Raw genomic sequence first — 12,304 nt, 5'->3', positions numbered from 1 at the left:
ACCCTCATAATTGCAATGGCCTCTTTTCAGGCACAGTAACTCAGTTCCTCCCTGTGTGATCAGCTACCACCAGGTTGACTCGATTCTCTGAGATTGTTTTATGGCCCACAGGCAGTTCTTAATTTGAGCCGTTGGTCGCCAGTGGGACCCACTGGCACTCATATTTGGTGATCGCACTTATTATCCCTTATCAGATGATGACCGAGAGCAACAGAGGTAAACAACACAAAGTGAAAAGACTGAGGAAGAGCAAGTTGGAAAAACGGTCACAAAGGGAGAAAGGAGGAACCTACAAGAGTTGGAATATAAGGCAAGTGAATTAAAAAGGCCTGAGGTGAAGTTATGAGTGCGCAGCCTTGGTATTCAGCACGACGATTTTATTGAGTATCGCTGGAGCAGAGCTTTGGGCACCGGTGCAGATTCTTTTACAAATTAAGCAGACAGGAGTGACTGTGTGTCTCACCGCCCTCTCAAAAAGAATTGCCACCACTCAAAGTGCTATCACTGGGAATATGTATAGAAAACTAAATTGGGATGTGTGATTAGGTTTAACCTTTTGGTGAGAAATAGCCGTTTGATTAAGATTGCAACTGCTCACAGAACTCTACAGTCTCCCAATGTATGCCACTACAATACTATACACTACTAAAATATCATGGGAACCCAAGGAATAAATCACAATGTTTAAATTATTAGAGGTGCAATTCAATGTATCAGATGTGGTAAGACAAAATAGGGGCATTCTGTGGAACCCCACAGGTGATCGAGACCCGCGTTGGTTGTTGTCAAATAGATGAAGTCCCTTCACTAGCGAGAACATGACCAAGTGGAGGCAGATCGGGAAATAGTCTTTACAACATGAGTTTTACATCGCAGTGCCTTTACCACACATTTATTACCACGCACGTTTTTACCACAAATACGCCTTTAACGTGCATGACTTTACCACGCATTTAAGGTAATCATGGGGGTTTGGGGGGGGTCCAACACAAAAAGATTAGACAGAACATACATGACCATGATCAAGATCTCAGTGGGAGATCGAAACACGTTGGTGTTTGGAGTACTTTGGAGTTTCTTTGAAATAAAATGCTTTAAATCATCATAAAGAGGTTTTGTGGTGCGATCCGACTTCTTTTCTTCGTGGAGAGAGATTATCATATGTATGTGTAAATGTATATATATCTATATATATATAAAATATATATATATATATACACACACACATATACTTAAACTTACCTTACTGATACTTACCTTAGTTATACTAATAATGCGTTGTAATGACATGTGACGTCAAAGAAATATGGATTCTAAAAAAATGCAAGGTAAAAAAGGCGTTGGAGAGGAATATAATGATGTTTTTACCTGCGTTGTTCCGTCCTACAACTGGCAGATCCAGGTAGAAGCACAGGGAGACAAACTTAAGCAGCTCATCACTAACTTCCCCGGGTTTCAATGGGAGGGTGGATGGAGTGGTGTAATGAGTTTATTGTGATAGGTAAGTTAAAACAATTTGTTCAGGAGTAAAGTGCCAGTTGGGACTTAGGGCCCGATGTAGGTCGGTCGGTAACGGCCGAAAATCGGTATTTTCGGCCGTTACCGACCGGTATGCCTGAAATGGTATGTAGGGGCTCAATTTTACAGAATCGGTAAATTTACCGATTCTGTAAAATACCGAATCAGTATTTTTACCGATTCGGTAATTCTCCGATGTAGGTGGGACTCTTCAGAGTCCCAGGAGCCGTAACGAATCGGTATTTTACCATCAAATCCAATTTGATGGTAAAATACCGATTCAGGTGTGCATGCACATGTGTGCATGCACACCTATGCCATGTGACAGGCAGACCTGCCCTAAGGGCAGGTATGCCTGCCACATGGCACCCATGCCTGTTTTGGGGGTGCCAGAGGGTGTCAAAGTGACACCCCCTGCACCCTTTGTGAATCGGTATTTACCGATTCTGTAAATACCGAATCGGTAATGCCCATTCATTCCTATGGGCTTTGAAGCCCATAGGAATGAATGGGCATTACCGATTCTGTATTTACAGAATCGGTAAATACCGATAGTTAAAGATTCGGTATTTCAGCATCTGGATATACCTACATATCCACACTTTAGATTTACCGATTTTTAATTACCGAATCGGTAAAATTCGGTAATTAAAAATCGGTAAATCTAATTTACCTACATCTGGCCCCTATTCCTTCCCCTGGAGTTGATTGACTAAAATCCACTCCAGCCACATTTACAATACATTTCCTTTGGAGCTAAGGCAGCAAACAAAGGTATTGTGTCTGGTTTGTTTTACTTTTATAACGCAGATCACAAAAAATTGACCCGCACCAAGGTTTGTATACAAGTACTGAATTATCAGAATTCTATATTTCACAAGTGTTGTCGATGTTCAGAAGAAAACTTCCCACAAATAAGAATCTTAAAAAAAGTTGATTGAAGATTTTCAAACTTTCTTTATTCAATGTCTCAATTAAAATAACAGAATTGCTTGTTGCCAACGCGTTTCGTCACATCCGTGACTTCTTCAGGGCTGTAAGCAATTATATAAAAACATACATATTATAATTCAATACAAATACATCTCTCTACGGTTAACATCCATTAAAAACAAGCCCATAGCACCAGTCATTTCATATTGTCATTGTATATTTGGGATCAATAATAGTAAAAACTCTTATAGTCATTTTTCAAATCTTTTGGATATCTTATTCCAATTGATATTCTGGGGAAGTTTAGACCACAATTATTATAATGGTGCCTTACATATAATACATGGTAACCTAAATAAAAAGTCGGGAGGAGACATGCTAAAAAGAACTACCTTCTTTTTTGTAGTTTCTTATAGTAATGGCTACTAAATATACGTATGTAGCACTATCTTTAAACAGTAATACACGCAGTACGGGTAGTTGCTCTATATGTGCAGAATACCATTTCATCTATCTATACTACTATAATAAAGCAAGAACTTTCAGGCTTTGAGGCGGGTAAACTCGGGAACCACAGCGCCAATCTACACACCCGATACACTGTTGAAATCGTCAGGGTGTGTAGATGGTTATAGGCTATATAAATTTTAAAAATAAACGTTATTTAAAAAGTTATATTAAAAAAAAAGTAGTCCCTCCAAAGTAGCGCCGGCCGCGACGTGCGTCCTGACATCAGGTGGAGCGGCGTACAGCGCGGGGAGGAGCAGTGACGATCAGCGCTGGGAGCAGCGGACATGAGCGCCGATCGGAGGGCAGGCAGTGAGGAGCGCTGAGCGGCGGATAAGGTAGGGTGAAAGCGGAGGCAGAGAGGAGCGGTGAGCGAGCCACAGGAAAAAGAACCGTGTGCAGGTAAGTGGAGCGGGTAGCAAACATCCCATTACACAAGGAAAAAGCGGCGGTGGGGACGTGGGCAGTGAGGAGAGTGCAGGTTAAGAAACGTGTGCAGGGTGCCCGCGGACGCGGAAAAAGAAACGTGGAGCGGGTAGCAAACAGCCCATTACAGGAGGAAAAAGCGGCGGCGGGGACGTGGGCAGTGAGGAGCGTGCAGGTTAAGAAACGTGTGCAGGGCGCTAGCGGACGCGGAAAAAGAAACGTGGAGCGGGTAGCAAACAGCCCATTACAGGAGGAAAAAGCGGCGGCGGGGACGTGGGCAGTGAGGAGCATGCAGGTTAAGAAACGTGTGCAGGGCGCTAGCGGCCGCGGAAAAAGAAACGTGGAGCGGGTAGCAAACAGCCCATTGCAGGAGGAAAAAGTCACAGAAACGTCTGCAGGTGACAAAAAGTGACGTGGGCAGTGAGGAGCGTGCAGGTTAACAATTGTGTGTAGGTTACAAAAGCCTCCAAAAGTAAACATACAGCCGTAATACTGCACTACGTCAGGGCGGGCGGGGGCCCTAAGCAATGATTGCTCCCGGACAAGGTTGGGACGGGCTGCTAGTATTTCATAATACAGTCTCTAAGTCCTCATACCTCAATTAGTAATTTTCTGAAAAAGAATTGCGACAGCCACCATATAGTTTCTATGTTTTCACAATCAGATATCTAAAGGTGAAATAACAAAAATTACTAAATCATAAAGAGCAACAAATAAGCAGCATAACAATATTCCAGACCATTTACATTTGTACATATATCATTGCTACCTGCATTGCGTTTCGTTGTGCATAGCACTGAGTATGTGTCATTGATATATTCATTTAATAGTTTGAACATTTTCAACGAATTAGACAGGTATCACATAAAAATGTCTACCTCCTACGTCTAAAGAGAAAAAGGAGGACAATCTTAACATTTATTTTCTATCGCACAGTTCCATACATGTAAAGGACATACTTAGAATTCATATTGCTGTATCTAGCTAGATTTTCTTGACTTATTTTCTTTCCACAGCTATTCTTAAGCGGGCCTACCTAATGTGGTTAAAGAATACTACATAAAGCCTCATACTTCTCTATCTGTAATGTGCCCTTACTCAGAGAGTATCTTATCAATGTTATATGCAGTGGGATTAGGTATATTCACTTACTCTCAAAATGATGTGTTCGGCGTGTCCCCCTCTAACCACTCAGTACAGTACAGGGAAAGTACCTCCTGTTCTTTTGTAGAACTTTAGTCAATTATTTTCTCGTGGCCAGCGCCTACACGTAGTATATATGTAAAAGAAAAAAAGAACAGACCAATATATATGAGTCCTTACGATATCAGTGTTTAGATTTGTGTAACTAGATAGGACATGTCCAAATAAAAAACGAAATGCATGTAAACAACATAACACACAAGCATTGTATGGGCTTTCCTGATTTGTGCCTCAAATATGTGAATCAAATGAAACGAGAAAGGGGCACAAACATTATGTATAGCCCTTAAAACTGTCAATAATAGAGGTCACTGCGTAATGTAAGAAAAGGGATCAACATATTGAGACACCCAACTAGCCTGGTTATCCTCGTGAGTTCCTCATACATGCGTTATATCTCTTGCTTCCTATGAACAAGTCCGTGCCTGTCAGATCTATTAAGTGACCATAATACTCTACATAGACTTAGTAGCAATTAGATTGTCAAACTATGCCCATCTCCACAAACCAAATATTTCGTTCCCTAAGAGGTGCATTAGTGCTGCGTCTGACTAAAAGTCAATGCCCCGCTGTCTCGAGCCATGATGTGTGTAGGCTACGTTAAATACACAAAATCCATTGTAATGTATGTCCACATAAGGATACAGTGTACAAGTCATGTCTCACTAACGCGAGCGAGAGTGTGTATGAATCAGACCCCATATCCTAAAGTCCAAAGGAGCTCTCTCGTGTGTTTACAATACCGGCACTGGCGAGTCTAAGATAACAGACAGACTAGCGTAGTTTGATGCCACTATGGTTGCGTTAGGTGTTAGTACAGGACTGGCGTTATAATGTCTGTCCTCCTAAGGATACAGCGCATTCGTCCTGTCTCAATCAATCTTTTACAAATTAAGCAGACAGGAGTGACTGTGTATCTCACCGCCCTCTCAAAAAGAATTGCTACCACTCAAAGTGTTATCACTGGGAATATGTATAGAAAACTAAATTGGGATGTGTGATTAGGTTTAGCCTTTGGATGGGAAATAGCCGTTTGATTTAGATTGCAACTGCTCACAGAACTTTACAGTCTCCCAATGTATGCCACTAAAATACTATACACTACTAAAATATCATGGGAACCCAAGGTATAAAGCACAATGTTTAAATTATTAGAGGTGCCATTCAATGTATCAGATGTGGTAAGACGAAATAGGGGTATTCTGTGGAATCCCACAGGTGATCGAGACCCGCGTTGGTTGTTGTCAAATAGATGAAGTCCCTTCACTAGCGAGAACATGACCAAGTGGAGGCAGATCGGGAAACAGTCTTTACAACATGAGTTTTACATCGCAGTGCCTTTACCACACATTTCTTACCACACACATTTTTACCACAAATACGCCTTTAACGTGCATGACTTTACCATGCATTTAAGGTAATCATGGGGGTTGTCCACCCCAAAAAGATTAGACATAACATACATGTATGGTATGTATACATGATATATATATATATATATATATATATATATATATATATATATATATATATATATATATATATATATATATATATATATATATATATATATATATATATTCACTGAAAAAACCATAGGTTTCAAACCAGTTATAGTTAGGTGGAAATTTTACTCGCATAAAACCATTGAAATTCCCACGTTATAGTTAGTTGGACTCGATATAACTTGCGCGTGCAATGCACTGCTGATGACGTCACATATTACATCCCTCATGACATGGTCAGTGACATCACTCATGACATCACTGATGACATCTCAAATGACATCACTGATGACAACATCCTTGTGACAAAGTGGCAGACCTCCTATCAGCATAAAATAACCTTTGACACACATATTCAAAAATAGAAACTAACATTTTCTTAAAAAAGGAGAAACCAATACCAATTACAACAACTTATTAGGTAATTCCAACATCTACATACACATCCACTCATTCACCAACAGTTCTATATAGTCACTCATGCATGTACTTACTCATCATATGTACTCATACACCTCTATATCCTGTTACACACTAATACTCATCCATATAGTTACTCACACACAAATTCACACATGCAAATAAACTATCAAAAAACCATTTACTTGATTATACTGCTATTTACACACCACTACACATACTTCTACAGAAACGGAAACATATTTACTCTCTTAAACAATCAATTATAAAAACACATACTCACTAACCCACCTATACACACAATCATCCACCCATGCAGTCTTGCACACATGCTGTCTTCAAAATACATACAAATAGTGAGTCACTCATTCATGCATCTGTGCTCTAAGTAATATCCCCCACCGAACCATACAGACACTGATACTGATACTCAAAAAAACAACTAATAACCCATATACACACTCACGTAGCTACTCACCAACCCATGCAGCCACTTATACACAAAGTGAGACACAGATACAGATATTTAAATATTTAAACATTACTCGCTAATATATGTATTCACTAAGATACATTTAATAAGTCAGTTAACCAATCAATTTTACACAAAAAAACCATCCATTTAGACATTTATTTACCCATTTATTCTTCCATCAACCTTTAGATATACATATATAAAAAATATTTATTTTTCAGAAAGATACACATTCACTGGATGATATCATCAGTGATGTCATTTGAGATGTCATCAGTGATGTCATGAGTGATGTCACTGACCATGTCATGAGTGATGTAATATGTGACGTCACCAGCAGTGCATTGCACGTGCAAGTAATAGTGAGTCCAACTAACTATAACGTGGGAATTTCAATGGTTTTATGCGAGTAAAATTTCCACCTAACTATAACTGGTGTGAAACCTATGGTTTTTTCAGTGAATTTAATAGGTTTTTTAAATGCTAATTCCTAACTATAACTGGTGTGAAACCTGTGTTTTTTTCAGTGAATATATATATATATATATATATATATGTATATATATATATATATATATATATATATATATATATATATATATATATATATATATATATATATATATATATATATGTATATATATATATAATTTCTATGGCAAAATGAAACCCCTCATTTTGTTCCTTTTCAAATTAAATGTATTAAGTGTTACCACTTTATTCCAATCAAGATGACTTCAGGTGTGCCATACTTTTGTCATAAGTAAGACTGTTAGCGTTCTAGTTGTTCTTTAGAACACTCTGGGACATTCTGTCATTGGGCTATAGTTGGGCTACATCTGGCTGATATTTGGGCTACATTTGGGCTCTTTTGTCTCTGGTGGCCATCTTGGGAGACTGCATATCAGAATTATTTTAATGAAATATAAGAGGATTTGAGAAGTCACTCAAAATGTGCCCTAATTTTTCTTTCTTCAGCACTAATCATAATTTCTATGGCAAAATGAACCCCCTCATGTTGTTCCTTTGCAAATTAAATGTTTTAAGTGTTAACACTTTATTCCAATCAAGATGACTTCAGGTGTGCCATACTTTTGTCATAAGTAAGACTGTTAGCGCTCTAGTTGTTCTTTAGAACACTCTGGGACATTCTGTCATTGGGCTATAGTTGGGCTACATCTGGCTGATATTTGGGCTACATTTGTTTTTTTTGTCTCTGGTGGCCATCTTTGGGCTACATTGGGCTACATTTGGGCTCTAACATATATATAGCCCAATATATATTTTTTTTAAGTTAATTTTCGTAAAAACCACTGGAGCATATATCTTGAGACATAGCAAAGGCACATCGGGGTACCAGTCCCTACAATTTTGCCAAATTTGGTGGAAATCCATTCAGCCGTTCGGGCTAAAAGTGAGGTCGACCGCCCTATGGAAATTAACATGGGGAAAACACGTTTTGGGACCCCCCTTTTATCTCGGCCCCCGCTTGATAAATCCCCCCCAATATTTCAGGGAAGGACCGGGGCACCGCAAGGCAAATTTAAGGAAATTTTCAGGCAGATTCCTCATCCGGCGCCAAAGTTATTCACAATAGAATGTTGAGATTTTGCATTGAAAATAATCCTAACTATAACTATATATATATATATATATATATATATATATATATATATATATATATATATATATATATATATATATATATATATATATATCTATACTACTATTATAAAGAGAGAACTGTGTCCTTTGAGCCAGGTAAACTCGAAAAGTACACCACCAATCGCAACACCCAATACAGCGTTGGAAAGGGGGGGTCCTGTAGATGGACATAGGCTATAAAAAATATAAAAATAAACGTTATTTAAAAAATAAACAATAAAAAAAAAGTAGTCCCTAAGAAGTAGCGCCGGCCGTGTGCGCTAACAACGTGGACGTGCGTGCTGACATCAACTAGCGTGGGGAGGAGCGGTGGACAGCAGCGGTGAAGTCGGGCTGAGAAACATGAAGCGCGGGGAGGAGCGGAACGTGTGCGGCTCAGAGAAGCGCGGGGAGGAGGCGGAACGAGGAGCGGTGAAGTCCTGCTGATGGGAGGAGGCGGAACGAGGAGCGGTGAAGTCGGGCTGATATGAGGAGGCGGAACGAGGAGCAGTGAAGTCGGGCTGAGGTAGGTGAAGCACGGGAGCGATGGGAGGAGGCGGAACGTTGCGGCTGAGCGAAGCGCAGGGAGGAGTGGAAGTGGCGGGCGGGGGCCGGGGCGGGATTGCACGCAAGCCTGAAATGCTGCCCCCAGCCCCCTTCTGCCCCAGGCAACGCTGGGGCGGGCTGCTAGTATATATATATATATATATATATATATATATATATACACACACACACACACAAACACACATATATACTTAAACTTACCTTACTGATACTTGCCTTAGTTATACTAATAATGCCTTGTAATGACATGTGAGGTAAAAAAATATGCAGGCTAAAAAAATGCAAGGTAAAAGAGGCGTTGTAGAAGAATGCAATGTTTTTACCTGTGTTGTTCCGTCATACAACTGGCAGATCAAGGTAGAAGCACAGGGAGACAAACTTAAGCAGCTCATCACTAACTTCCCCGGTTTCAATGGCAGGGTGGATGGAGTGGTGTAGTGAGTTTATTGTGATAGGTAAATTAAAACAATTTGTTCAGGAGTAAAGTGCCAGTTGGGACTTATTCCTTCCCCTGGAGTTGATTGAATGAAATCCACTCCAGCCACATTTACAATACGTTTCCTTTAGAGCTAAGCACAGCAAACAAAGATATTGCGTCTGGTTTTGTAACGCAGACCTGATGCAAAATTCTTTTCAGGATTTACAAGATAATGAAAATAAGTATTTGTGTTACTTTGTAAGAAAAAGTTATGCAAAGCAGTGCTTTGCGTTACTCTGCATCAAGGAGAAGTTCAATGGGGGAAGGGGGTACATGAGCTTTCCTGTGTAACCACCCATGTGTATTTTATGCAAACTCTGTCTACTAACAATAGTAGACAGGGTTATGCACCAACAATTACCACCACTTGAAAGCAGACATTAACAAGCATTTACAATGCAATAGGTCTCGCAGCATTAAAGTTTGAGTTACTGGCATTGTAAATGACAATGCTTTGCATACATTTTTATTTTTAATTTGCAATTGGTATATAAACATTGTTTGTGAATGGTTAGCTGTTGCTTATGCTAAGCAAAGTTGGCAGTAATATAGAGTGCTAGTCTTGCTTGTTATAAGCATGCTGATTTAAAGCGCTCTGATACCTGCGGGCAAAGTTTGCGCTATATAAAAGTGAAAACGAATAAATACATTTTAAAAGCCTACCTGTACCACGTTCATTCTTATTCTGCGATGCCACATATTTTTGGGTCCCTGTACTTATTAACTGCACCCGGCTGTGGGAAACCTCTATGGCAGGAACAACGCGTTGCGGGGCAGACACGGGCAATGTAGCCACTGTCCTGTGGCTGTACCCCGGGGTAACAGTGTAGGGCCAGGAAGGGAGGCAGTTGGTAGTGCTGTACCATAGCAGTGTAGTTCTCTGTGTATGCTGGGCATGGGGGATGCTATTGGCTGACAAGAAGTGGTGAGGAGGTGCCGGTTCGGTGTGCCTGCTTCCTGATCTTGGGCAGGCGACAGGTAAAAACAAGTAGAGGTGGGGTATGGAATCACCAAGGGGGGAGGTAAAACGGGTAGGGGAATCAACTATGGTGGCAGGTTTGTGGAAGCAACAGCAGGGACTTGTGGATGTTGAAGCAACATCGGGGACGGAAGCAACACAAAGGAAGCATGTGAGGGGAAAGCAACATGAAGAATGCGTTCATAACTTTACTAAAAAAGCATGCATATACATTATTAGTAAACACAGTTTATTGAAGACAGATACCAATTCAGTTATTTATCCATGCTAGGGAGGTTTGATAATTAAATCATAGGGTTTCGAATCCGTACAGCGGGGTTGCAAGTTTACAACTTTGCAACCGCTCATGTAACCAACCTCTGAACGCTCGTTGAAGAAAATATGCCTTTACCTTTTGCTTGATATAGTGAGTTGCAATTCTGTCTTTTAAAATTCCATGTATAGAAATTGAATTTTACATAGGTAAATGTCCAGTGGCTTCTCAGTGCCAAATACCTGCATATAACTGGTATTCCCGGGAACTTGACATGTAGGCTTGGTTAAAAGGGGAGAACTAGTAGGTCTGGGGTGGGACAAGAAGGTTGGTGGGAGGTTTATCTAAGGAGAGGCAGATAGGATAAGTCATGTATTAATTCACTGTTTAGCGTAGTTCTGTAAAACAATGTGAGGACATTAGTATTGTTTGAAAGATCACAACGGGTCACAGATTCAAGCAAGAGTCTGCTATTGATTGTGTCCTGAGCCTCTCTGGCTACATTTGTCGTCTCCTTTCTGATTCCTATCACACTTGATGCCAAGCTCCTGTGGGGCCCCGCCTTGTTCTCTAATGCTATTCACAATCACACCCCCCTGCTATTAGCAGATCTTCCAAGCGGCGCAGGGCTGGCCTTATGCGCATTATAAACACTGCAGTATCACTTTCACTGCTGCCTTTCTTGTCCCTGTACTTTTGCGGTGGAGTGAGACAATCTGATAGTCTGGCCTGCTGATGAGTGACTGGATTGTCTCGTAGGCCAACGTCTCCTGGTGCCACGGGGCTAGTGGACAATCTGGCCACGTGTCAGGCTCAGTGAAGCGAAGGCTTTACGCACAAAAGTTGACACCTAAGATCACCCACTTACTCCGGCTGACAAAAGCGAACAGGTTACCTGGGACGATGGGTTGTGGGGGGTAACACAGGGATGGGCTTATCCCGCGAACTCCCGCTGGGCTAGCGGTGTCGATCCCCCCGAACCCCGCTCAGGGCAGTAGAAGTCCAGGGCCCAGAAACGTACTCTGACCCCACGGTGACCTCCATGGCTGAGGTTGGGAGCAGCTGCTTGGCAAATTCTAATTTGCTATTCACCACATACCTGCCAATAATCGGCGCGCATAGAGGTATTTTTTAGGGCAGGGCCATTGAAATTATGCGTTTTTACAGCTGCGGCGCTTCTGCATAATTATGAATTTGCTGTATTTGCCACATTGTCCATAATCTGCTGTACAATCCGCAGAGTTTTAACAAAACAATGTTGATCACACACTCAACCTTGTCCTGCCTGAAAAAAAGCGTACACGTCTGGCTCTCATGTAAGGAGCTGTAATGCCCACGAGACACGTTTGCTCTATCTAAAAGTGCAAAAATAAAGTAAATACAAGGTACAAAGCTG

This window comes from Lissotriton vulgaris, chromosome 9, assembly GCF_964263255.1.
Source record: "Lissotriton vulgaris chromosome 9, aLisVul1.2, whole genome shotgun sequence".
Classification (NCBI taxonomy): Eukaryota; Metazoa; Chordata; class Amphibia; order Caudata; family Salamandridae; genus Lissotriton; species Lissotriton vulgaris.
Note: the sequence above shows the minus strand (reverse complement) of the source record.